This window comes from Pongo abelii, chromosome 13 (assembly GCF_028885655.2).
Source record: "Pongo abelii isolate AG06213 chromosome 13, NHGRI_mPonAbe1-v2.0_pri, whole genome shotgun sequence".
NCBI lineage: Eukaryota > Metazoa > Chordata > Mammalia > Primates > Hominidae > Pongo > Pongo abelii.
In genome coordinates this window covers 8,159,484-8,184,327 of record NC_071998.2, presented here as the reverse complement: position 1 = coordinate 8,184,327, position 24,844 = coordinate 8,159,484, and positions in this window count along the sequence as shown.

Here is a 24,844-nt window from a genome sequence, read left to right as displayed (position 1 = left end):
AAAGGGAATATCTTAACTTTAGAACAAGACAGAAGCATTCTCAGAGACTCCCCTGTGCTTTATGCATTCAAATCACAGGCTTGAACCTTCCTTTTGATAGAGCAGTTTTGAACCACTCTTTTTGTAGAATCTGCAAGTGGATATTTGGAGTGATTTGAGGCCTATGATGAAAAAGGAAATATCTTCACCTAAAAACTAGACAGAAACATTCTCAGAAACTTCTGTGGGATCAGAACGTTCAACCAACAGAGTTGAACCTTCCTTTTGATAGACTAGTTTTGAAACACACTTTTTGTAGAATCTGCAAGTGGATGTTTGGAGGGCTTTGAGGCCTATGCTGGAAAGAAAATATCTTCACCTAAAAACTAGACAGAAGCATTCTCAGAAACTTCTTTGTGATGAGTGCATTCAACTCACAGTGTTGAAAGTTCCTTTTGATAGAACAATTGTGACACAATCTTCTTATAGAATCTGCAAGTGGATATTTGGATTGCTTGAGGCCTATGCTGGAGTAAGAAATAATTTCACATAAAAACTATATTGAAGCATTCTCAAAAACATCTTTGTGATGTGTGCCTTCAACTCACGGAATTGAAACTTCCTTTTGATAAAGCAGTTTTGAAACACCATATTGTAGAATCTGCAAGTGGATAGTTTTAGCACTTTGAGGCCTAGCCTGGAAAAGGGTATATCTTCACATAAAAACTGGACAGAAGCATTCTCAGAAACTTCCCTGTGCTTTATGAATTCAACTCACAGACTTGAACCTTCCTTTTGATAGAACAGTTTGGAAAAACACTTTTTGTAGAATCTGGAAGTGGATATTTAGAGCGCTTTGAGGCCTATGCAGGAAAAGGAAATACCATCACATAAAAACTAGACAGAAGTATTCTCAGAAACTTCTTTGTGATGTGTGCACTCAACTCACAGATTTGAACCCTGCTTTTCAAAGAGCAGTTATGAAACACCCTTTTTGTAGGATCTGCAGGTGGACATTTTTGGCGCTTTGAGGCCAATGCTGGAAAAGGAAATATGTATACATAAAAACTAAACAGAAGCATTCTCAGAAACTTCTCTGTGTTTTATGATTTCAACTCACAGAGCTGAACCTTCCTTTTGATAGCGCAGTTTTGAAACACTCTTTTGTAGAATCTGCAAGTGGATATTTGGAATGCTTTGAGGCCTATGCTCGAAAAGGAAATTTCTTCATATAAATACTAGACAGAAGCATGCTCAGAAACTTCTTTGTGATGAGTGCATTGTACTCACAGACTTTAAATTTCCTTTTGATAGAGCAGTTTTGAAACAGTCTTTTTGTAAAATATGAAAGTGTATATTTGGTGCGATTTGAGGGCTAAGATGGAAAAGGAAATATCTTCACATAAAAACTGGACAGAAGCATTCTCCGTATTTTCTTTGTGATGTGTGCATTAAACTAACAGAGTAGAACCTTCCTTTTGATAGAGCAGTTTTGAAACCCTCTTTTTGTAGAATCTGCAAGTGGATATTTGGAGCGATTTGAGGCCTATGGTGAAAAAGAGGATATCTTCGCATAAAAACTAGATAGAAGCATTCTCAGAAACTTCCCTGTGCCGTATGCATTCAACTCACGGACTTAAAACTTCCTTTTGAAAGAGCAGATTTGAAACACTTTTTTTGTAGAAACTGCAAGTGGATATTTGGAGCGCTTTGAGGCCTATGCAGGAAAAGGAAATATCCCCACATAAAAAGTAGACAAAAGCATTCTCCGAAACTTCTTTGTGATGAATGCATTCACCTCACAGAGTTGAACCTTCCCTTTGATGGAACAGTTTTGAAACACTCTTTTTGTAGAATCTGCAAGTGGCTATTTGGAGCGCTTTGAGGCGTATGCTGGAAAAGGAAATATCTTCACATAATAAATAGACGGAAGCATTCACAGAAACTTCTCTGTGATGAGTGCATTCACCTCACAGAGTTCAACCTTCCTTTTGGTAGAACAGTTATGAAACACTCTCTTTGTAGAGTCTACAAGAGATTATTTGGAGCTCATTGAGGCCTATGCTGGAAAAGAAAGTATCTTCCCGGAAAAACTAAGCAGAATCATTCTCAGAAATATTTTTGTGATGAGTGCATTCAACTCACAGCCTTGAACCTTCCTTTTGATAGAGTAGTTTTGAAACACTCGTTTTGTAGAATCTGCAAGTGGATATTTGGAGTGCTTTGAGGTCTATGCTGGAAAAGGAAATATCTTCACATCAAAACTAGACAGAAACATTCTCAGAAATGTCTGTGTGATGAGTGCATTCAACTCACAGGGTTGAACTTTCCTTTTGCTAGAACAGTTTTGAAACAGTCTTTTTGTAGAATCTGCAAGTGGATATTTGGAGCATTTTGAGGTCTATGCTGGAAAAGGAAATATCTTCACATAAAAACTAGACAGAAGCATTCCCAAAAACTTCCCCGTGCTTCATGCATTCAACTCACAGACTTGAACCTTCCTTTTGATAGAGCAGTTTTGAAACACTCTTTTTGTAGAATCTGCAATTGGATATTTGGAGCGATTTGAGGCCTATGATGAAAAAGGGAATATCTTCACCTAAAAACTAGACAGAAGCATTCTCTGAAACTTCTTTGCGATGAGTGCATTCAACCCACAGAGTTGAAACCTCCTTTTTTTTAGAACTGTTTTGTAACACTCTCTTTGTAGAATCTGAAAGTGGATACTTGGTGCGCTTTGAGGCCTATGCTGGAAATGGAAATATGTTCTCATAAAAACTAAGCAGAAGCATACTCACAGAGTTCTTAGTGATGAGTGCATCCAACTCACAGACTTAAACTTTCCTTTTGATATAGCAGTTTTGACACACTCTTTTTGTAGAATCTGCAAGTGGATATTTGGAGCGCTATGAGGCCTACGCTGTAAAAGGAAATATCATCACATAAAAACTATACAGAAGCATTCTCAGAAACATCTCTATGATGAGTGCATTGTACTCACAGACTTGAACTTTCTTTTTGATAGAGCAGTTTTGAAACACTCCTTTTGTAGAATGTGCAAGTGGATATTTGGTGTGCTTTGAGGCCTAATCTGGAAAAGGAAATATCTTCACATAAAAACTAGACAGAAGCATTCTCTGAAACTTCTTTGTGATGCGTGCATTCATCTAACAGACTAGAAACTTCCTTTTGATAGAGCAGTTTTGAAACACCCTTTTTGTAGAATCTACAAGTGGATATTTGGAGCGATTTGAGGCCTGTGGTGTAAAAGGGAATATCTTCACATAAAAACTAGAAGGAAGCATTCTCAGAAACTTCAGTGTGCGTTATGCATTCAACTCACAGACTTGAACATTCCTTTTGAGAGAGCAGATTTGAAAAACTCTTTTTGTAGAAATTGCAAGTGGATATTTGGAGTGGTTTGAGGCCTATGCTGGAAAAGGATATATCCTCACATAAAAACTAGACAAAAGCATTCTCTGAAACTTCTTTGTGATGAATGCATTCAGCTTACAGAGTTGAACTTTCCTTTTGATAGAACAGTTTTGAAACACTCTTTTTGTAGAATCTGCAAGTGGATATTTGGAGAGCTTTGAGACCTATGCTGGAAAAGGAAATACCTTCACATAAAAATTAGACAGAAGCATTATCAGACACTTCTCTGTGATGAGTGCATTCAACTCACAGAGTTCAACCTTCCTTTTTGTAGAACAGTTATGAAACACTCTCTTTGTAGAATCTACAAGGGATCATTTGGAGCACATTGGGGCCTATGCTGGAAAAGGAAGTATCTTCCCATTAAAAAAAAAGCAGAATCATTCTGAGATACTTTTTTGTGATCAGTGCATTCGACTCACAGACTTGCACCTTCCTTTTGATAGAGCAGTTTTGAAACACTCTTTTTGAAGAATCTTCAAGTGGATATTTGGAGCGCTTTGAGGCCTATGCTGGAAAAGGAAATATCTTCACATAAAAACTAGACAGAAGCATTGTCAGACACTTCTCTGTGATGAGTGCATTCAACTCACAGAGTTCAACCTTCCTTTTTGTAGAACAGTTATGAAACACTCTCTTTGTATAATCTACAAGGGATCATTTGGAGCACATTAAGACCTATGCTGGAAAAGGGTGTATCTTCCCATAAAAAAATAAGCAGAATCATTCTGAGATACCTTTTTGTGATGAGTGCATTCAACTCACAGACTTGAACATTCCTTTCGATAGAGCAGTTTTGAAACACTCTTTTTGTAGATTCTGCAAGTGGGTATTTTGAGCGCTTTGAGGTCAAAGATGGAAAAGGAAATATCTTCATATAAAAACTAGACAGAAGCATTCTCAGAAATTACTTAGGGATGAGTGCATTCAACCCAAAGAGTTGAACCTTCCTTTTGATAGAACAGTTTTGAAACACTTTTTTTGGAGAATCTGCAAGTGGATATTTGGAGCAATTTGAGGCCTATGCTAGAAAAGGAAATATCTTCACATAAAAACTAGACGGAAGCATTCTCAGAAATTTCTTGGTGATGAGTGCATTCAACTCACAGGTTTGAACTTGCCTTTTGATAGAACAGCTTTGAAACACTCTGTTTGTAGAATTTGCAAGTGGATATTTGGAGAGATTTGTGGCCTGTGCTGCATAAAGGGAATATCTTAACTTTAGAACAAGACAGAAGCATTCTCAGAGACTCCCCTGTGCTTTATGCATTCAAATCACAGGCTTGAACCTTCCTTTTGATAGAGCAGTTTTGAACCACTCTTTTTGTAGAATCTGCAAGTGGATATTTGGAGTGATTTGAGGCCTATGATGAAAAAGGAAATATCTTCACCTAAAAACTAGACAGAAACATTCTCAGAAACTTCTGTGGGATCAGAACGTTCAACCAACAGAGTTGAACCTTCCTTTTGATAGACTAGTTTTGAAACACACTTTTTGTAGAATCTGCAAGTGGATGTTTGGAGGGCTTTGAGGCCTATGCTGGAAAGAAAATATCTTCACCTAAAAACTAGACAGAAGCATTCTCAGAAACTTCTTTGTGATGAGTGCATTCAACTCACAGTGTTGAAAGTTCCTTTTGATAGAACAATTGTGACACAATCTTCTTATAGAATCTGCAAGTGGATATTTGGATTGCTTGAGGCCTATGCTGGAGTAAGAAATAATTTCACATAAAAACTATATTGAAGCATTCTCAAAAACATCTTTGTGATGTGTGCCTTCAACTCACAGAATTGAAACTTCCTTTTGATAAAGCAGTTTTGAAACACCATATTGTAGAATCTGCAAGTGGATAGTTTTAGCACTTTGAGGCCTAGCCTGGAAAAGGGTATATCTTCACATAAAAACTGGACAGAAGCATTCTCAGAAACTTCCCTGTGCTTTATGAATTCAACTCACAGACTTGAACCTTCCTTTTGATAGAACAGTTTGGAAAAACACTTTTTGTAGAATCTGGAAGTGGATATTTAGAGCGCTTTGAGGCCTATGCAGGAAAAGGATATACCATCACATAAAAACTAGACAGAAGTATTCTCAGAAACTTCTTTGTGATGTGTGCACTCAACTCACAGATTTGAACCCTGCTTTTCAAAGAGCAGTTATGAAACACCCTTTTTGTAGGATCTGCAGGTGGACATTTTTGGCGCTTTGAGGCCAATGCTGGAAAAGGAAATATGTATACATAAAAACTAAACAGAAGCATTCTCAGAAACTTCTCTGTGTTTTATGATTTCAACTCACAGAGTTGAACCTTCCTTTTGATAGCGCAGTTTTGAAACACTCTTTTGTAGAATCTGCAAGTGGATATTTGGAATGCTTTGAGGCCTATGCTCGAAAAGGAAATTTCTTCATATAAATACTAGACAGAAGCATGCTCAGAAACTTCTTTGTGATGAGTGCATTGTACTCACAGACTTTAAATTTCCTTTTGATAGAGCAGTTTTGAAACAGTCTTTTTGTAAAATATGAAAGTGTATATTTGGTGCGATTTGAGGGCTAAGATGGAAAAGGAAATATCTTCACATAAAAACTGGACAGAAGTATTCTCCGTATTTTCTTTGTGATGTGTGCATTAAACTAACAGAGTAGAACCTTCCTTTTGATAGAGCAGTTTTGAAACCCTCTTTTTGTAGAATCTGCAAGTGGATATTTGGAGCGATTTGAGGCCTATGGTGAAAAAGGGGATATCTTCGCATAAAAACTAGATAGAAGCATTCTCAGAAACTTCCCTGTGCCGTATGCATTCAACTCACGGACTTAAAACTTCCTTTTGAAAGAGCAGATTTGAAACACTTTTTTTGTAGAAACTGCAAGTGGATATTTGGAGCGCTTTGAGGCCTATGCAGGAAAAGGAAATATCCCCACATAAAAAGTAGACAAAAGCATTCTCCGAAACTTCTTTGTGATGAATGCATTCACCTCACAGAGTTGAACCTTCCCTTTGATGGAACAGTTTTGAAACACTCTTTTTGTAGAATCTGCAAGTGGCTATTTGGAGCGCTTTGAGGCGTATGCTGGAAAAGGAAATATCTTCACATAATAAATAGACGGAAGCATTCACAGAAACTTCTCTGTGATGAGTGCATTCACCTCACAGAGTTCAACCTTCCTTTTGGTAGAACAGTTATGAAACACTCTCTTTGTAGAGTCTACAAGAGATTATTTGGAGCTCATTGAGGCCTATGCTGGAAAAGAAAGTATCTTCCCGGAAAAACTAAGCAGAATCATTCTCAGAAATATTTTTGTGATGAGTGCATTCAACTCACAGCCTTGAACCTTCCTTTTGATAGAGTAGTTTTGAAACACTCGTTTTGTAGAATCTGCAAGTGGATATTTGGAGTGCTTTGAGGTCTATGCTGGAAAAGGAAATATCTTCACATCAAAACTAGACAGAAACATTCTCAGAAATTTCTGTGTGATGAGTGCATTCAACTCACAGGGTTGAACTTTCCTTTTGCTAGAACAGTTTTGAAACATTCTTTTTGTAGAATCTGCAAGTGTGTATTTGGAGCGATTTGAGGCCTATGCTGCAAAAAGAGAAATCTTCACATAAAAACTAGACAGAAGCATTCCCAAAAACTTCCCCGTGCTTCATGCATTCAACTCACAGACTTGAAACTTCCTTTTGATAGAGCAGTTTTGAAACACTCTTTTTGTAGGATCTGCAATTGGATACTTGGAGCGATTTGAGGCCTATGATGAAAAAGGGAATGTCTTCACCTAAAAACTAGACAGAAGCATGCTCTGAAACTTCTTTGTGATGAGTGCATTCAACCCACAGAGTTGAAACCTCCTTTTTTTTAGAACTGTTTTGTAACACTCTCTTTGTAGAATCTGAAAGTGGATACTTGGTGCGCTTTGAGGCCTATGCTGGAAATGGAAATATGTTCTCATAAAAACTAAGCAGAAGCATACTCACAGAGTTCTTAGTGATGAGTGCATTCAACTCACAGACATAAACTTTCCTTTTGATATAGCAGTTTTGACACACTCTTTTTGTAGAATCTGCAAGTGGATATTTGGAGCGCTATGAGGGCTACGCTGTAAAAGGAAATATCATCACATAAAAACTATACGGAAGCATTCTCAGAAACATCTCTATGATGAGCGCATTGTACTCACAGACTTGAACTTTCTTTTTGATAGAGCAGTTTTGAAACACTCCTTTTGTAGAATGTGCAAGTGGATATTTGGTGTGCTTTGAGGCCTAATCTGGAAAAGGAAATATCTTCACATAAAAACTAGACAGAAGCATTCTCTGAAACTTCTTTGTGATGCGTGCATTCATCTAACAGACTAGAAACTTCCTTTTGATAGAGCAGTTTTGAAACACCCTTTTTGTAGAATCTGCAAGTGGATACTTGGAGCGATTTGAGGCCTGTGGTGTAAAAGGGAATATCTTCACATAAAAACTAGAAGGAAGCATTCTCAGAAACTTCAGTGTGCTTTATGCATTCAACTCACAGACTTGAACCTTCCTTTTGAAAAAGCAGATTTGAAAAACTCTTTTTGTAGAAATTGCAAGTGGATATTTGGAGTGCTTTGAGGCCTATGCTGGAAAAGGATATATCCTCACATAAAAACTAGACAAAAGCATTCCCTGAAACTTCTTTGTGATGAATGCATTCAGCTTACAGAGTTGAACTTTCCTTTTGATAGAACAGTTTTGAAACACTCTGTTTGTAGAATCTGCAAGTGGATATTTGGAGAGCTTTGAGACCTATGCTGGAAAAGGAAATATCTTCACATAAAAATTAGACAGAAGCATTCTCAGACACTCCTCTGTGATGAGTGCATTCAACTCAGAGAGTTCAACCTTCCTTTTGGTAGAACAGTTTTGAATCACTCTCTTTCTAGAATCTACAATAGATTATTTGGAGCTCATTTAGGCCTATGATGGGAAAGGGAATATCTTCCCATAAAAACTAAGCAGAATCATTCTCAGAAACATTTATGTGATGAGTGCTTTCAACTCAGAGACTTGAACATTCCTTTTGATAGAGCAGTTTTGAAACACTCTTTTTGTAGAATCTGCAATTGGATATTTGGAGTGCTTTGAGACCTATGCTGGAAAAGGAAATATCTTCACATAAAAATTAGACAGAAGCATTCTCAGACACTTCTCTGTGATGGGCGCATTCAGCTGACTGAGTTCAACCTTCCTTTAGGTAGAATAGTTTTGAATCACTCTCTTTGTAGAATCTACTATCGATTATTTGGAGCGCATTGAGGCCTACGATGGAAAAGGGAATATCTTCCCATAAAAACTAAGCAGAATCATTCTCAGAAACATTTTTGTGATGAGTGCATTCAACTCTGAGACTTGAACATTCCTTTTGAAAGAGCAGTTTTGAAACACTCTTTTAATAGAATCTACAAGTGGGTATTTGGAGCAATTTGAGGCCTATGCTGGAAAAGGGAATATCTTCACATAAAAATTAGACAGAAGCATTCTCAGAAATTTCTTTGGGATGAGTGCGTTCAACTCACAGGGTTGAACTTTCCTTTTGATAGAACAGTTTTGAAACACTCTGTTTGTAGAATTTGCAAGTGGATATTTGGAGCGATTTGAGGCCTATGCTGCAAAAAGGGAATATCTTAACATAAGAACTAGACAGAGGCATTCTCAGAGACTTCCTTGTGCCTTATACATTCAATTCACAGGCTTGAACCTTCTTTTTGGTAGAGCAGTTTTGAAACACCCTTTTTGTAGACTCTGCAAGTGGATATTTACAGCGATTTGAGGCCTACAGTGAAAAAGGGGATATCTTCACATAAAAACTAGATAGAAGCATTCTCAGAAACTTCCCTTTGCTTTATGCAGTCAACTCACAGACTTGAAACTTCCTTTTCAAAGAGCAGATTTTAAATACTCTTTTTGTAGAAACTGCAAGTGGATATTTGGAGCGCTTTGAGGCCTAATCTGGAAAAGGAAATATCCTCACATAAAAACAAGACAAAAGCATTCTCCGAAACTTCTTTGGGATGAATGCATTCAGCTCACAGAGTTGAACCTTGCCTTTGATAGAACAGTTTTGAAACACTCTTTTTTTAGAATCTGCAAGTGGATATTTGGAGCGCATTGGGACCTATGCTGGAAAAAGAAATATCTTCACATAATACCTAGACGGAAGCATTCTCAGAAACTTCTCTGTGATGAGTCATTTATGAAACACTTTCTTTGAAGAATCTATAAGAGATTATTTGGAGCTCATTGAGGCCTATGCTGGAAAAGGGAATATCTTCATATAAAAACTAGACAGAAGCATTCTGAGAAACTTCCCTGCGCTATTTGAATTCAACTCACACTCTTGAACCTTCTTTTTGAAAGAGCAGATTTGAAACACTCTTTTTGTAGAAAGTGCAAGTGCATATTTGGAGTGCTTTGAGGCCTATGATGGAAAAGGAAATATCCTCACAGAAAAATTAGACCAAAGCATTCTCAGAAATTTCTTTGTGATGTGTGCATTTAATTCACCGAGTTGAACTTTCCTTTTGATAGAACAGTTTTGAAACAGTCTTTTTGTAGAATCTGCAAGTGGATATTTGGAGCATTTTGAGGTCTATGCTGGAAAAGGAAATATCTTCACATAAAAACTAGACAGAAGCATTCCCAAAAACTTCCCCGTGCTTCATGCATTCAACTCACAGACTTGAACCTTCCTTTTGATAGAGCAGTTTTGAAACACTCTTTTTGTAGAATCTGCAATTGGATATTTGGAGCGATTTGAGGCCTATGATGAAAAAGGGAATGTCTTCACCTAAAAACTAGACAGAAGCATTCTCTGAAACTTCTTTGCGATGAGTGCATTCAACCCACAGAGTTGAAACCTCCTTTTTTTTAGAACTGTTTTGTAACACTCTCTTTGTAGAATCTGAAAGTGGATACTTGGTGCACTTTGAGGAATATGCTGGAAATGGAAATATGTTCTCATAAAAACTAAGCAGAAGCATACTCACAGAGTTCTTAGTGATGAGTGCATCCAACTCACAGACTTAAACTTTCCTTTTGATATAGCAGTTTTGACACACTCTTTTTGTAGAATCTGCAAGTGGATATTTGGAGCGCTATGAGGCCTACGCTGTAAAAGGAAATATCATCACATAAAAACTATACAGAAGCATTCTCAGAAACATCTCTATGATGAGCGCATTGTACTCACGGACTTGAACTTTCTTTTTGATAGAGCAGTTTTGAAACACTCCTTTTGTAGAATGTGCAAGTGGATATTTGGTGTGCTTTGAGGCCTAATCTGGAAAAGGAAATATCTTCACATAAAAACTAGACAGAAGCATTCTCTGAAACTTCTTTGTGATGCGTGCATTCATCTAACAGACTAGAAACTTCCTTTTGATAGAGCAGTTTTGAAACACCCTTTTTGTAGAATCTGCAAGTGGATATTTGGAGCGATTTGAGGCCTGTGGTGTAAAAGGGAATATCTTCACATAAAAACTAGAAGGAAGCATTCTCAGAAACTTCAGTGTGCGTTATGCATTCAACTCACAGACTTGAACATTCCTTTGGAGAGAGCAGATTTGAAAAACTCTTTTTGTAGAAATTGCAAGTGGATATTTGGAGTGGTTTGAGGCCTATGCTGGAAAAGGATATATCCTCACATAAAAACTAGACAAAAGCATTCTCTGAAACTTCTTTGTGATGAATGCATTCAGCTTACAGAGTTGAACTTTCCTTTTGATAGAACAGTTTTGAAACACTCTTTTTGTAGAATCTGCAAGTGGATATTTGGAGAGCTTTGAGACCTATGCTGGAAAAGGAAATACCTTCACATAAAAATTAGACAGAAGCATTGTCAGACACTTCTCTGTGATGAGTGCATTCAACTCACAGAGTTCAACCTTCCTTTTTGTAGAACAGTTATGAAACACTCTCTTTGTAGAATCTACAAGGGATCATTTGGAGCACATTGGGGCCTATGCTGGAAAAGGAAGTATCTTCCCATTAAAAAAAAAAGCAGAATCATTCTGAGATACTTTTTTGTGATCAGTGCATTCGACTCACAGACTTGCACCTTCCTTTTGATAGAGCAGTTTTGAAACACTCTTTTTGAAGAATCTTCAAGTGGATATTTGGAGCGCTTTGAGGCCTATGCTGGAAAAGGAAATATCTTCACATAAAAACTAGACAGAAGCATTGTCAGACACTTCTCTGTGATGAGTGCATTCAACTCACAGAGTTCAACCTTCCTTTTTGTAGAACAGTTATGAAACACTCTCTTTGTATAATCTACAAGGGATCATTTGGAGCACATTAAGACCTATGCTGGAAATGGGTGTATCTTCCCATAAAAAAATAAGCAGAATCATTCTGCGATACCTTTTTGTGATGAGTGCATTCAACTCACAGACTTGAACATTCCTTTCGATAGAGCAGTTTTGAAACACTCTTTTTGTAGATTCTGCAAGTGGGTATTTTGAGCGCTTTGAGGTCAAAGATGGAAAAGGAAATATCTTCATATAAAAACTAGACAGAAGCATTCTCAGAAATTACTTCGGGATGAGTGCATTCAACCCAAAGCGTTGAACCTTCCTTTTGATAGAACAGTTTTGAAACACTTTTTTTGGAGAATCTGCAAGTGGATATTTGGAGCAATTTGAGGCCTATGCTAGAAAAGGAAATATCTTCACATAAAAACTAGACGGAAGCATTCTCAGAAATTTCTTGGTGATGAGTGCATTCAACTCACAGGTTTGAACTTGCCTTTTGATAGAACAGCTTTGAAACACTCTGTTTGTAGAATTTGCAAGTGGATATTTGGAGAGATTTGTGGCCTGTGCTGCATAAAGGGAATATCTTAACTTTAGAACAAGACAGAAGCATTCTCAGAGACTCCCCTGTGCTTTATGCATTCAAATCACAGGCTTGAACCTTCCTTTTGATAGAGCAGTTTTGAACCACTCTTTTTGTAGAATCTGCAAGTGGATATTTGGAGTGATTTGAGGCCTATGATGAAAAAGGAAATATCTTCACCTAAAAACTAGACAGAAACATTCTCAGAAACTTCTGTGGGATCAGAACGTTCAACCAACAGAGTTGAACCTTCCTTTTGATAGACTAGTTTTGAAACACACTTTTTGTAGAATCTGCAAGTGGATGTTTGGAGGGCTTTGAGGCCTATGCTGGAAAGAAAATATCTTCACCTAAAAACTAGACAGAAGCATTCTCAGAAACTTCTTTGTGATGAGTGCATTCAACTCACAGTGTTGAAAGTTCCTTTTGATAGAACAATTCTGACACAATCTTCTTATAGAATCTGCAAGTGGATATTTGGATTGCTTGAGGCCTATGCTGGAGTAAGAAATAATTTCACATAAAAACTATATTGAAGCATTCTCAAAAACATCTTTGTGATGTGTGCCTTCAACTCACAGAATTGAAACTTCCTTTTGATAAAGCAGTTTTGAAACACCATATTGTAGAATCTGCAAGTGGATAGTTTTAGCACTTTGAGGCCTAGCCTGGAAAAGGGTATATCTTCACATAAAAACTGGACAGAAGCATTCTCAGAAACTTCCCTGTGCTTTATGAATTCAACTCACAGACTTGAACCTTCCTTTTGATAGAACAGTTTGGAAAAACACTTTTTGTAGAATCTGGAAGTGGATATTTAGAGCGCTTTGAGGCCTATGCAGGAAAAGGAAATACCATCACATAAAAACTAGACAGAAGTATTCTCAGAAACTTCTTTGTGATGTGTGCACTCAACTCACAGATTTGAACCCTGCTTTTCAAAGAGCAGTTATGAAACACCCTTTTTGTAGGATCTGCAGGTGGACATTTTTGGCGCTTTGAGGCCAATGCTGGAAAAGGAAATATGTATACATAAAAACTAAACAGAAGCATTCTCAGAAACTTCTCTGTGTTTTATGATTTCAACTCACAGAGTTGAACCTTCCTTTTGATAGCGCAGTTTTGAAACACTCTTTTGTAGAATCTGCAAGTGGATATTTGGAATGCTTTGAGGCCTATGCTCGAAAAGGAAATTTCTTCATATAAATACTAGACAGAAGCATGCTCAGAAACTTCTTTGTGATGAGTGCATTGTACTCACAGACTTTAAATTTCCTTTTGATAGAGCAGTTTTGAAACAGTCTTTTTGTAAAATATGAAAGTGTATATTTGGTGCGATTTGAGGGCTAAGATGGAAAAGGAAATATCTTCACATAAAAACTGGACAGAAGCATTCTCCGTATTTTCTTTGTGATGTGTGCATTAAACTAACAGAGTAGAACCTTCCTTTTGATAGAGCAGTTTTGAAACCCTCTTTTTGTAGAATCTGCAAGTGGATATTTGGAGCGATTTGAGGCCTATGGTGAAAAAGAGGATATCTTCGCATAAAAACTAGATAGAAGCATTCTCAGAAACTTCCCTGTGCCGTATGCATTCAACTCACGGACTTAAAACTTCCTTTTGAAAGAGCAGATTTGAAACACTTTTTTTGTAGAAACTGCAAGTGGATATTTGGAGCGCTTTGAGGCCTATGCAGGAAAAGGAAATATCCCCACATAAAAAGTAGACAAAAGCATTCTCCGAAACTTCTTTGTGATGAATGCATTCACCTCACAGAGTTGAACCTTCCCTTTGATGGAACAGTTTTGAAACACTCTTTTTGTAGAATCTGCAAGTGGCTATTTGGAGCGCTTTGAGGCGTATGCTGGAAAAGGAAATATCTTCACATAATAAATAGACGGAAGCATTCACAGAAACTTCTCTGTGATGAGTGCATTCACCTCACAGAGTTCAACCTTCCTTTTGGTAGAACAGTTATGAAACACTCTCTTTGTAGAGTCTACAAGAGATTATTTGGAGCTCATTGAGGCCTATGCTGGAAAAGAAAGTATCTTCCCGGAAAAACTAAGCAGAATCATTCTCAGAAATATTTTTGTGATGAGTGCATTCAACTCACAGCCTTGAACCTTCCTTTTGATAGAGTAGTTTTGAAACACTCGTTTTGTAGAATCTGCAAGTGGATATTTGGAGTGCTTTGAGGTCTATGCTGGAAAAGGAAATATCTTCACATCAAAACTAGACAGAAACATTCTCAGAAATGTCTGTGTGATGAGTGCATTCAACTCACAGGGTTGAACTTTCCTTTTGCTAGAACAGTTTTGAAACAGTCTTTTTGTAGAATCTGCAAGTGGATATTTGGAGCATTTTGAGGTCTATGCTGGAAAAGGAAATATCTTCACATAAAAACTAGACAGAAGCATTCCCAAAAACTTCCCCGTGCTTCATGCATTCAACTCACAGACTTGAACCTTCCTTTTGATAGAGCAGTTTTGAAACACTCTTTTTGTAGAATCTGCAATTGGATATTTGGAGCGATTTGAGGCCTATGATGAAAAAGGGAATATCTTCACCTAAAAACTAGACAGAAGCATTCTCTGAAACTTCTTTGCGATGAGTGCATTCAACCCACAGAGTTGAAACCTCCTTTTTTTTAGAACTGTTTTGTAACACTCTCTTTGTAGAATCTGAAAGTGGATACTTGGTGCGCTTTGAGGCCTATGCTGGAAATGGAAATATGTTCTCATAAAAACTAAGCAGAAGCATACTCACAGAGTTCTTAGTGATGAGTGCATCCAACTCACAGACTTAAACTTTCCTTTTGATATAGCAGTTTTGACACACTCTTTTTGTAGAATCTGCAAGTGGATATTTGGAGCGCTATGAGGCCTACGCTGTAAAAGGAAATATCATCACATAAAAACTATACAGAAGCATTCTCAGAAACATCTCTATGATGAGTGCATTGTACTCACAGACTTGAACTTTCTTTTTGATAGAGCAGTTTTGAAACACTCCTTTTGTAGAATGTGCAAGTGGATATTTGGTGTGCTTTGAGGCCTAATCTGGAAAAGGAAATATCTTCACATAAAAACTAGACAGAAGCATTCTCTGAAACTTCTTTGTGATGCGTGCATTCATCTAACAGACTAGAAACTTCCTTTTGATAGAGCAGTTTTGAAACACCCTTTTTGTAGAATCTACAAGTGGATATTTGGAGCGATTTGAGGCCTGTGGTGTAAAAGGGAATATCTTCACATAAAAACTAGAAGGAAGCATTCTCAGAAACTTCAGTGTGCGTTATGCATTCAACTCACAGACTTGAACATTCCTTTTGAGAGAGCAGATTTGAAAAACTCTTTTTGTAGAAATTGCAAGTGGATATTTGGAGTGGTTTGAGGCCTATGCTGGAAAAGGATATATCCTCACATAAAAACTAGACAAAAGCATTCTCTGAAACTTCTTTGTGATGAATGCATTCAGCTTACAGAGTTGAACTTTCCTTTTGATAGAACAGTTTTGAAACACTCTTTTTGTAGAATCTGCAAGTGGATATTTGGAGAGCTTTGAGACCTATGCTGGAAAAGGAAATACCTTCACATAAAAATTAGACAGAAGCATTGTCAGACACTTCTCTGTGATGAGTGCATTCAACTCACAGAGTTCAACCTTCCTTTTTGTAGAACAGTTATGAAACACTCTCTTTGTAGAATCTACAAGGGATCATTTGGAGCACATTGGGGCCTATGCTGGAAAAGGAAGTATCTTCCCATTAAAAAAAAAAGCAGAATCATTCTGAGATACTTTTTTGTGATCAGTGCATTCGACTCACAGCCTTGCACCTTCCTTTTGATAGAGCAGTTTTGAAACACTCTTTTTGAAGAATCTTCAAGTGGATATTTGGAGCGCTTTGAGGCCTATGCTGGAAAAGGAAATATCTTCACATAAAAACTAGACAGAAGCATTGTCAGACACTTCTCTGTGATGAGTGCATTCAACTCACAGAGTTCAACCTTCCTTTTTGTAGAACAGTTATGAAACACTCTCTTTGTATAATCTACAAGGGATCATTTGGAGCACATTAAGACCTATGCTGGAAATGGGTGTATCTTCCCATAAAAAAATAAGCAGAATCATTCTGCGATACCTTTTTGTGATGAGTGCATTCAACTCACAGACTTGAACATTCCTTTCGATAGAGCAGTTTTGAAACACTCTTTTTGTAGATTCTGCAAGTGGGTATTTTGAGCGCTTTGAGGTCAAAGATGGAAAAGGAAATATCTTCATATAAAAACTAGACAGAAGCATTCTCAGAAATTACTTAGGGATGAGTGCATTCAACCCAAAGAGTTGAACCTTCCTTTTGATAGAACAGTTTTGAAACACTTTTTTCGGAGAATCTGCAAGTGGATATTTGGAGCAATTTGAGGCCTATGCTAGAAAAGGAAATATCTTCACATAAAAACTAGACGGAAGCATTCTCAGAAATTTCTTGGTGATGAGTGCATTCAACTCACAGGTTTGAACTTGCCTTTTGATAGAACAGCTTTGAAACACTCTGTTTGTAGAATTTGCAAGTGGATATTTGGAGAGATTTGTGGCCTGTGCTGCATAAAGGGAATATCTTAACTTTAGAACAAGACAGAAGCATTCTCAGAGACTCCCCTGTGCTTTATGCATTCAAATCACAGGCTTGAACCTTCCTTTTGATAGAGCAGTTTTGAACCACTCTTTTTGTAGAATCTGCAAGTGGATATTTGGAGTGATTTGAGGCCTATGATGAAAAAGGAAATATCTTCACCTAAAAACTAGACAGAAACATTCTCAGAAACTTCTGTGGGATCAGAACGTTCAACCAACAGAGTTGAACCTTCCTTTTGATAGACTAGTTTTGAAACACACTTTTTGTAGAATCTGCAAGTGGATGTTTGGAGGGCTTTGAGGCCTATGCTGGAAAGAAAATATCTTCACCTAAAAACTAGACAGAAGCATTCTCAGAAACTTCTTTGTGATGAGTGCATTCAACTCACAGTGTTGAAAGTTCCTTTTGATAGAACAATTGTGACACAATCTTCTTATAGAATCTGCAAGTGGATATTTGGATTGCTTGAGGCCTATGCTGGAGTAAGAAATAATTTCACATAAAAACTATATTGAAGCATTCTCAAAAACATCTTTGTGATGTGTGCCTTCAACTCACAGAATTGAAACTTCCTTTTGATAAAGCAGTTTTGAAACACCATATTGTAGAATCTGCAAGTGGATAGTTTTAGCACTTTGAGGCCTAGCCTGGAAAAGGGTATATCTTCACATAAAAACTGGACAGAAGCATTCTCAGAAACTTCCCTGTGCTTTATGAATTCAACTCACAGACTTGAACCTTCCTTTTGATAGAACAGTTTGGAAAAACACTTTTTGTAGAATCTGGAAGTGGATATTTAGAGCGCTTTGAGGCCTATGCAGGAAAAGGAAATACCATCACATAAAAACTAGACAGAAGTATTCTCAGAAACTTCTTTGTGATGTGTGCACTCAACTCACAGATTTGAACCCTGCTTTTCAAAGAGCAGTTATGAAACACCCTTTTTGTAGGATCTGCAGGTGGACATTTTTGGCGCTTTGAGGCCAATGCTGGAAAAGGAAATATGTATACATAAAAACTAAACAGAAGCATTCTCAGAAACTTCTCTGTGTTTTATGATTTCAACTCACAGAGTTGAAGCTTCCTTTTGATAGCGCAGTTTTGAAACACTCTTTTGTAGAATCTGCAAGTGGATATTTGGAATGCTTTGAGGCCTATGCTCGAAAAGGAAATTTCTTCATATAAATACTAGACAGAAGCATGCTCAGAAACTTCTTTGTGATGAGTGCATTGTACTCACAGACTTTAAATTTCCTTTTGATAGAGCAGTTTTGAAACAGTCTTTTTGTAAAATATGAAAGTGTATATTTGGTGCGATTTGAGGGCTAAGATGGAAAAGGAAATATCTTCACATAAAAACTGGACAGAAGTATTCTCCGTATTTTCTTTGTGATGTGTGCATTAAACTAACAGAGTAGAACCTTCCTTTTGATAGAGCAGTTTTGAAACCCTCTTTTTGTAGAATCTGCAAGTGGATATTTGGAGCGATTTGAGGCCTATGGTGAAAAAGGGGATATCTTCGCATAGAAACTAGATAGAAGCATTCTCAGAAACTTCCCTGTGCCGTATGCATTCAACTCACGGACTTAAAACTTCCTTTTGAAAGAGCAGATTTGAAACACTTTTTTTGTAGAAACTGCAAGTGGATATTTGGAGCGCTTTGAGGCCTATGCAGGAAAAGGAAATATCCCCACATAAAAAGTAGACAAAAGCATTCTCCGAAACTTCTTTGTGATGAATGCATTCACCTCACAGAGTTGAACCTTCCCTTTGATGGAACAGTTTTGAAACACTCTTTTTGTAGAATCTGCAAGTGGCTATTTGGAGCGCTTTGAGGCGTATGCTGGAAAAGGAAATATCTTCACATAATAAATAGACGGAAGCATTCACAGAAACTTCTCTGTGATGAGTGCATTCACCTCACAGAGTTCAACCTTCCTTTTGGTAGAACAGTTATGAAACACTCTCTTTGTAGAGTCTACAAGAGATTATTTGGAGCTCATTGAGGCCTATGCTGGAAAAGAAAGTATCTTCCCGGAAAAACTAAGCAGAATCATTCTCAGAAATATTTTTGTGATGAGTGCATTCAACTCACAGCCTTGAACCTTCCTTTTGATAGAGTAGTTTTGAAACACTCGTTTTGTAGAATCTGCAAGTGAATATTTGGAGTGCTTTGAGGTCTATGCTGGAAAAGGAAATATCTTCACATCAAAACTAGACAGAAACATTCTCAGAAATGTCTGTGTGATGAGTGCATTCAACTCACAGGGTTGAACTTTCCTTTTGCTAGAACAGTTTTGAAACATTCTTTTTGTAGAATCTGCAAGTGTGTATTTGGAGCGATTTGAGGCCTATGCTGCAAAAAGAGAAATCTTCACATAAAAACTAGACAGAAGCATTCCCAAAAACTTCCCCGTGCTTCATGCATTCAACTCACAGACTTGAACCTTCCTTTTGATAGAGCAGTTTTGAAACACTCTTTTTGTAGAATCTGCAATTGGATATTTGGAGCGATTTGAGGCCTATGATGAAAAAGGGAATGTCTTCACATAAAATTAGACAGAAGCATGCTCTGAAACTTCTTTGTGATGAGTGCATTCAACCCACAGAGTTGAAACCTCCTTTTTTTTAGAACTGTTTTGTAACACTCTCTTTGTAGAATCTGAAAGTGGATACTTGGTGCGCTTTGAGGCCTATGCTGGAAATGGAAATATGTTCTCATAAAAACTAAGCAGAAGCATACTCACAGAGTTCTTAATGATGAGTGCATTCAACTCACAGACATAAACTTTCCTTTTGATATAGCAGTTTTGACACACTCTTTTTGTAGAATCTGCAAGTGGATATTTGGAGCGCTATGAGGGCTACGCTGTAAAAGGAAATATCATCACATAAAAACTATACGGAAGCATTCTCAGAAACATCTCTATGATGAGCGCATTGTACTCACAGACTTGAACTTTCTTTTTGATAGAGCAGTTTTGAAACACTCCTTTTGTAGAATGTGCAAGTGGATATTTGGTGTGCTTTGAGGCCTAATCTGGAAAAGGAAATATCTTCACATAAAAACTAGACAGAAGCATTCTCTGAAACTTCTTTGTGATGTGTGCATTCATCTAACAGACTAGAAACTTCCTTTTGATAGAGCAGTTTTGAAACACCCTTTTTGTAGAATCTGCAAGTGGATATTTGGAGCGATTTGAGGCCTGTGGTGTAAAAGGGAATATCTTCACATAAAAACTAGAAGGAAGCATTCTCAGAAACTTCAGTGTGCGTTATGCATTCAACTCACAGACTTGAACATTCCTTTTGAGAGAGCAGATTTGAAAAACTCTTTTTGTAGAAATTGCAAGTGGATATTTGGAGTGGTTTGAGGCCTATGCTGGAAAAGGATATATCCTCACATAAAAACTAGACAAAAGCATTCTCTGAAACTTCTTTGTGATGAATGCATTCAGCTTACAGAGTTGAACTTTCCTTTTGAGAGAACAGTTTTGAAACACTCTTTTTGTAGAATCTGCAAGTGGATATTTGGAGAGCTTTGAGACCTATGCTGGAAAAGGAAATATCTTCACATAAAAATTAGACAGAAGCATTGTCAGACACTTCTCTGTGATGAGTGCATTCAACTCACAGAGTTCAACCTTCCTTTTTGTAGAACAGTTATGAAACACTCTCTTTGTAGAATCTACAAGGGATCATTTGGAGCACATTGTGGCCTATGCTGGAAAAGGAAGTATCTTCCCATTAAAAAAAAAAGCAGAATCATTCTGAGATACTATTTTGTGATCAGTGCATTCGACTCACAGACTTGCACCTTCCTTTTGATAGAGCAGTTTTGAAACACTCTTTTTGAAGAATCTTCAAGTGGATATTTGGAGCGCTTTGAGGCCTATGCTGGAAAAGGAAATATCTTCACATAAAAACTAGACAGAAGCATTGTCAGACACTTCTCTGTGATGAGTGCATTCAACTCACAGAGTTCAACCTTCCTTTTTGTAGAACAGTTATGAAACACTCTGTTTGTATAATCTACAAGGGATCATTTGGAGCACATTAAGACCTATCCTTGAAAAGGGTGTATCTTCCCATAAAAAAATAAGCAGAATCATTCTGCGATACCTTTTTGTGATGAGTGCATTCAACTCACAGACTTGAACATTCCTTTCGATAGAGCAGTTTTGAAACACTCTTTTTGTAGATTCTGCAAGTGGGTATTTTGAGCGCTTTGAGGTCAAAGATGGAAAAGGAAATATCTTCATATAAAAACTAGACAGAAGCATTCTCAGAAATTACTTCGGGATGAGTGCATTCAACCCAAAGAGTTGAACCTTCCTTTTGATAGAACAGTTTTGAAACACTTTTTTTGGAGAATCTGCAAGTGGATATTTGGAGCAATTTGAGGCCTATGCTAGAAAAGGAAATATCTTCACATAAAAACTAGACGGAAGCATTCTCAGAAATTTCTTGGTGATGAGTGCATTCAACTCACAGGTTTGAACTTGCCTTTTGATAGAACAGCTTTGAAACACTCTGTTTGTAGAATTTGCAAGTGGATATTTGGAGAGATTTGTGGCCTGTGCTGCATAAAGGGAATATCTTAACTTTAGAACAAGACAGAAGCATTCTCAGAGACTCCCCTGTGCTTTATGCATTCAAATCACAGGCTTGAACCTTCCTTTTGATAGAGCAGTTTTGAACCACTCTTTTTGTAGAATCTGCAAGTGGATATTTGGAGTGATTTGAGGCCTATGATGAAAAAGGAAATATCTTCACCTAAAAACTAGACAGAAACATTCTCAGAAACTTCTGTGGGATCAGAACGTTCAACCAACAGAGTTGAACCTTCCTTTTGATAGACTAGTTTTGAAACACACTTTTTGTAGAATCTGCAAGTGGATGTTTGGAGGGCTTTGAGGCCTATGCTGGAAAGAAAATATCTTCACCTAAAAACTAGACAGAAGCATTCTCAGAAACTTCTTTGTGATGAGTGCATTCAACTCACAGTGTTGAAAGTTCCTTTTGATAGAACAATTGTGACACAATCTTCTTATAGAATCTGCAAGTGGATATTTGGATTGCTTGAGGCCTATGCTGGAGTAAGAAATAATTTCACATAAAAACTATATTGAAGCTTTCTCAAAAACATCTTTGTGATGTGTGCCTTCAACTCACAGAATTGAAACTTCCTTTTGATAAAGCAGTTTTGAAACACCATATTGTAGAATCTGCAAGTGGATAGTTTTAGCACTTTGAGGCCTAGCCTGGAAAAGGGTATATCTTCACATAAAAACTGGACAGAAGCATTCTCAGAAACTTCCCTGTGCTTTATGAATTCAACTCACAGACTTGAACCTTCCTTTTGATAGAACAGTTTGGAAAAACACTTTTTGTAGAATCTGGAAGTGGATATTTAGAGCGCTTTGAGGCCTATGCAGGAAAAGGAAAAACCATCACATAAAAACTAGACAGAAGTATTCTCAGAAACTTCTTTGTGATGTGTGCACTCAACTCACAGATTTGAACCCTGCTTTTCAAAGAGCAGTTATGAAACACCCTTTTTGTAGGATCTGCAGGTGGACATTTTTGGCGCTTTGAGGCCAATGCTGGAAAAGGAAATATGTATACATAAAAACTAAACAGAAGCATTCTCAGAAACTTCTCTGTGTTTTATGATTTCAACTCACAGAGTTGAACCTTCCTTTTGATAGCGCAGTTTTGAAACACTCTTTTGTAGAATCTGCAAGTGGATATTTGGAATGCTTTGAGGCCTATGCTCGAAAAGGAAATTTCTTCATATAAATACTAGACAGAAGCATGCTCAGAAACTTCTTTGTGATGAGTGCATTGTACTCACAGACTTTAAATTTCCTTTTGATAGAGCAGTTTTGAAACAGTCTTTTTGTAAAATATGAAAGTGTATATTTGGTTCGATTTGAGGGCTAAGATGGAAAAGGAAATATCTTCACATAAAAACTGGACAGAAGTATTCTCCGTATTTTCTTTGTGATGTGTGCATTAAACTAACAGAGTAGAACCTTCCTTTTGATAGAGCAGTTTTGAAACCCTCTTTTTGTAGAATCTGCAAGTGGATATTTGGAGCGATTTGAGGCCTATGGTGAAAAAGGGGATATCTTCGCATAAAAACTAGATAGAAGCATTCTCAGAAACTTCCCTGTGCCGTATGCATTCAACTCACGGACTTAAAACTTCCTTTTGAAAGAGCAGATTTGAAACACTTTTTTTGTAGAAACTGCAAGTGGATATTTGGAGCGATTTGAGGCCTATGCAGGAAAAGGAAATATCCCCACATAAAAAGTAGACAAAAGCATTCTCCGAAACTTCTTTGTGATGAGTGCATTCACCTCACAGAGTTGAACCTTCCCTTTGATGGAACAGTTTTGAAACACTCTTTTTGTAGAATCTGCAAGTGGCTATTTGGAGCGCTTTGAGGCGTATGCTGGAAAAGGAAATATCTTCACATAATAAATAGACGGAAGCATTCACAGAAACTTCTCTGTGATGAGTGCATTCACCTCACAGAGTTCAACCTTCCTTTTGGTAGAACAGTTATGAAACACTCTCTTTGTAGAGTCTACAAGAGATTATTTGGAGCTCATTGAGGCCTATGCTGGAAAAGAAAGTATCTTCCCGGAAAAACTAAGCAGAATCATTCTCAGAAATATTTTTGTGATGAGTGCATTCAACTCACAGCCTTGAACCTTCCTTTTGATAGAGTAGTTTTGAAACACTCGTTTTGTAGAATCTGCAAGTGGATATTTGGAGTGCTTTGAGGTCTATGCTGGAAAAGGAAATATCTTCACATCAAAACTAGACAGAAACATTCTCAGAAATGTCTGTGTGATGAGTGCATTCAACTCACAGGGTTGAACTTTCCTTTTGCTAGAACAGTTTTGAAACAGTCTTTTTGTAGAATCTGCAAGTGGATATTTGGAGCATTTTGAGGTCTATGCTGGAAAAGGAAATATCTTCACATAAAAACTAGACAGAAGCATTCCCAAAAACTTCCCCGTGCTTCATGCATTCAACTCACAGACTTGAACCTTCCTTTTGATAGAGCAGTTTTGAAACACTCTTTTTGTAGAATCTGCAATTGGATATTTGGAGCGATTTGAGGCCTATGATGAAAAAGGGAATATCTTCACCTAAAAACTAGACAGAAGCATTCTCTGAAACTTCTTTGCGATGAGTGCATTCAACCCACAGAGTTGAAACCTCCTTTTTTTTAGAACTGTTTTGTAACACTCTCTTTGTAGAATCTGAAAGTGGATACTTGGTGCGCTTTGAGGCCTATGCTGGAAATGGAAATATGTTCTCATAAAAACTAAGCAGAAGCATACTCACAGAGTTCTTAGTGATGAGTGCATCCAACTCACAGACTTAAACTTTCCTTTTGATATAGCAGTTTTGACACACTCTTTTTGTAGAATCTGCAAGTGGATATTTGGAGCGCTATGAGGCCTACGCTGTAAAAGGAAATATCATCACATAAAAACTATACAGAAGCATTCTCAGAAACATCTCTATGATGAGTGCATTGTACTCACAGACTTGAACTTTCTTTTTGATAGAGCAGTTTTGAAACACTCCTTTTGTAGAATGTGCAAGTGGATATTTGGTGTGCTTTGAGGCCTAATCTGGAAAAGGAAATATCTTCACATAAAAACTAGACAGAAGCATTCTCTGAAACTTCTTTGTGATGCGTGCATTCATCTAACAGACTAGAAACTTCCTTTTGATAGAGCAGTTTTGAAACACCCTTTTTGTAGAATCTACAAGTGGATATTTGGAGCGATTTGAGGCCTGTGGTGTAAAAGGGAATATCTTCACATAAAAACTAGAAGGAAGCATTCTCAGAAACTTCAGTGTGCGTTATGCATTCAACTCACAGACTTGAACA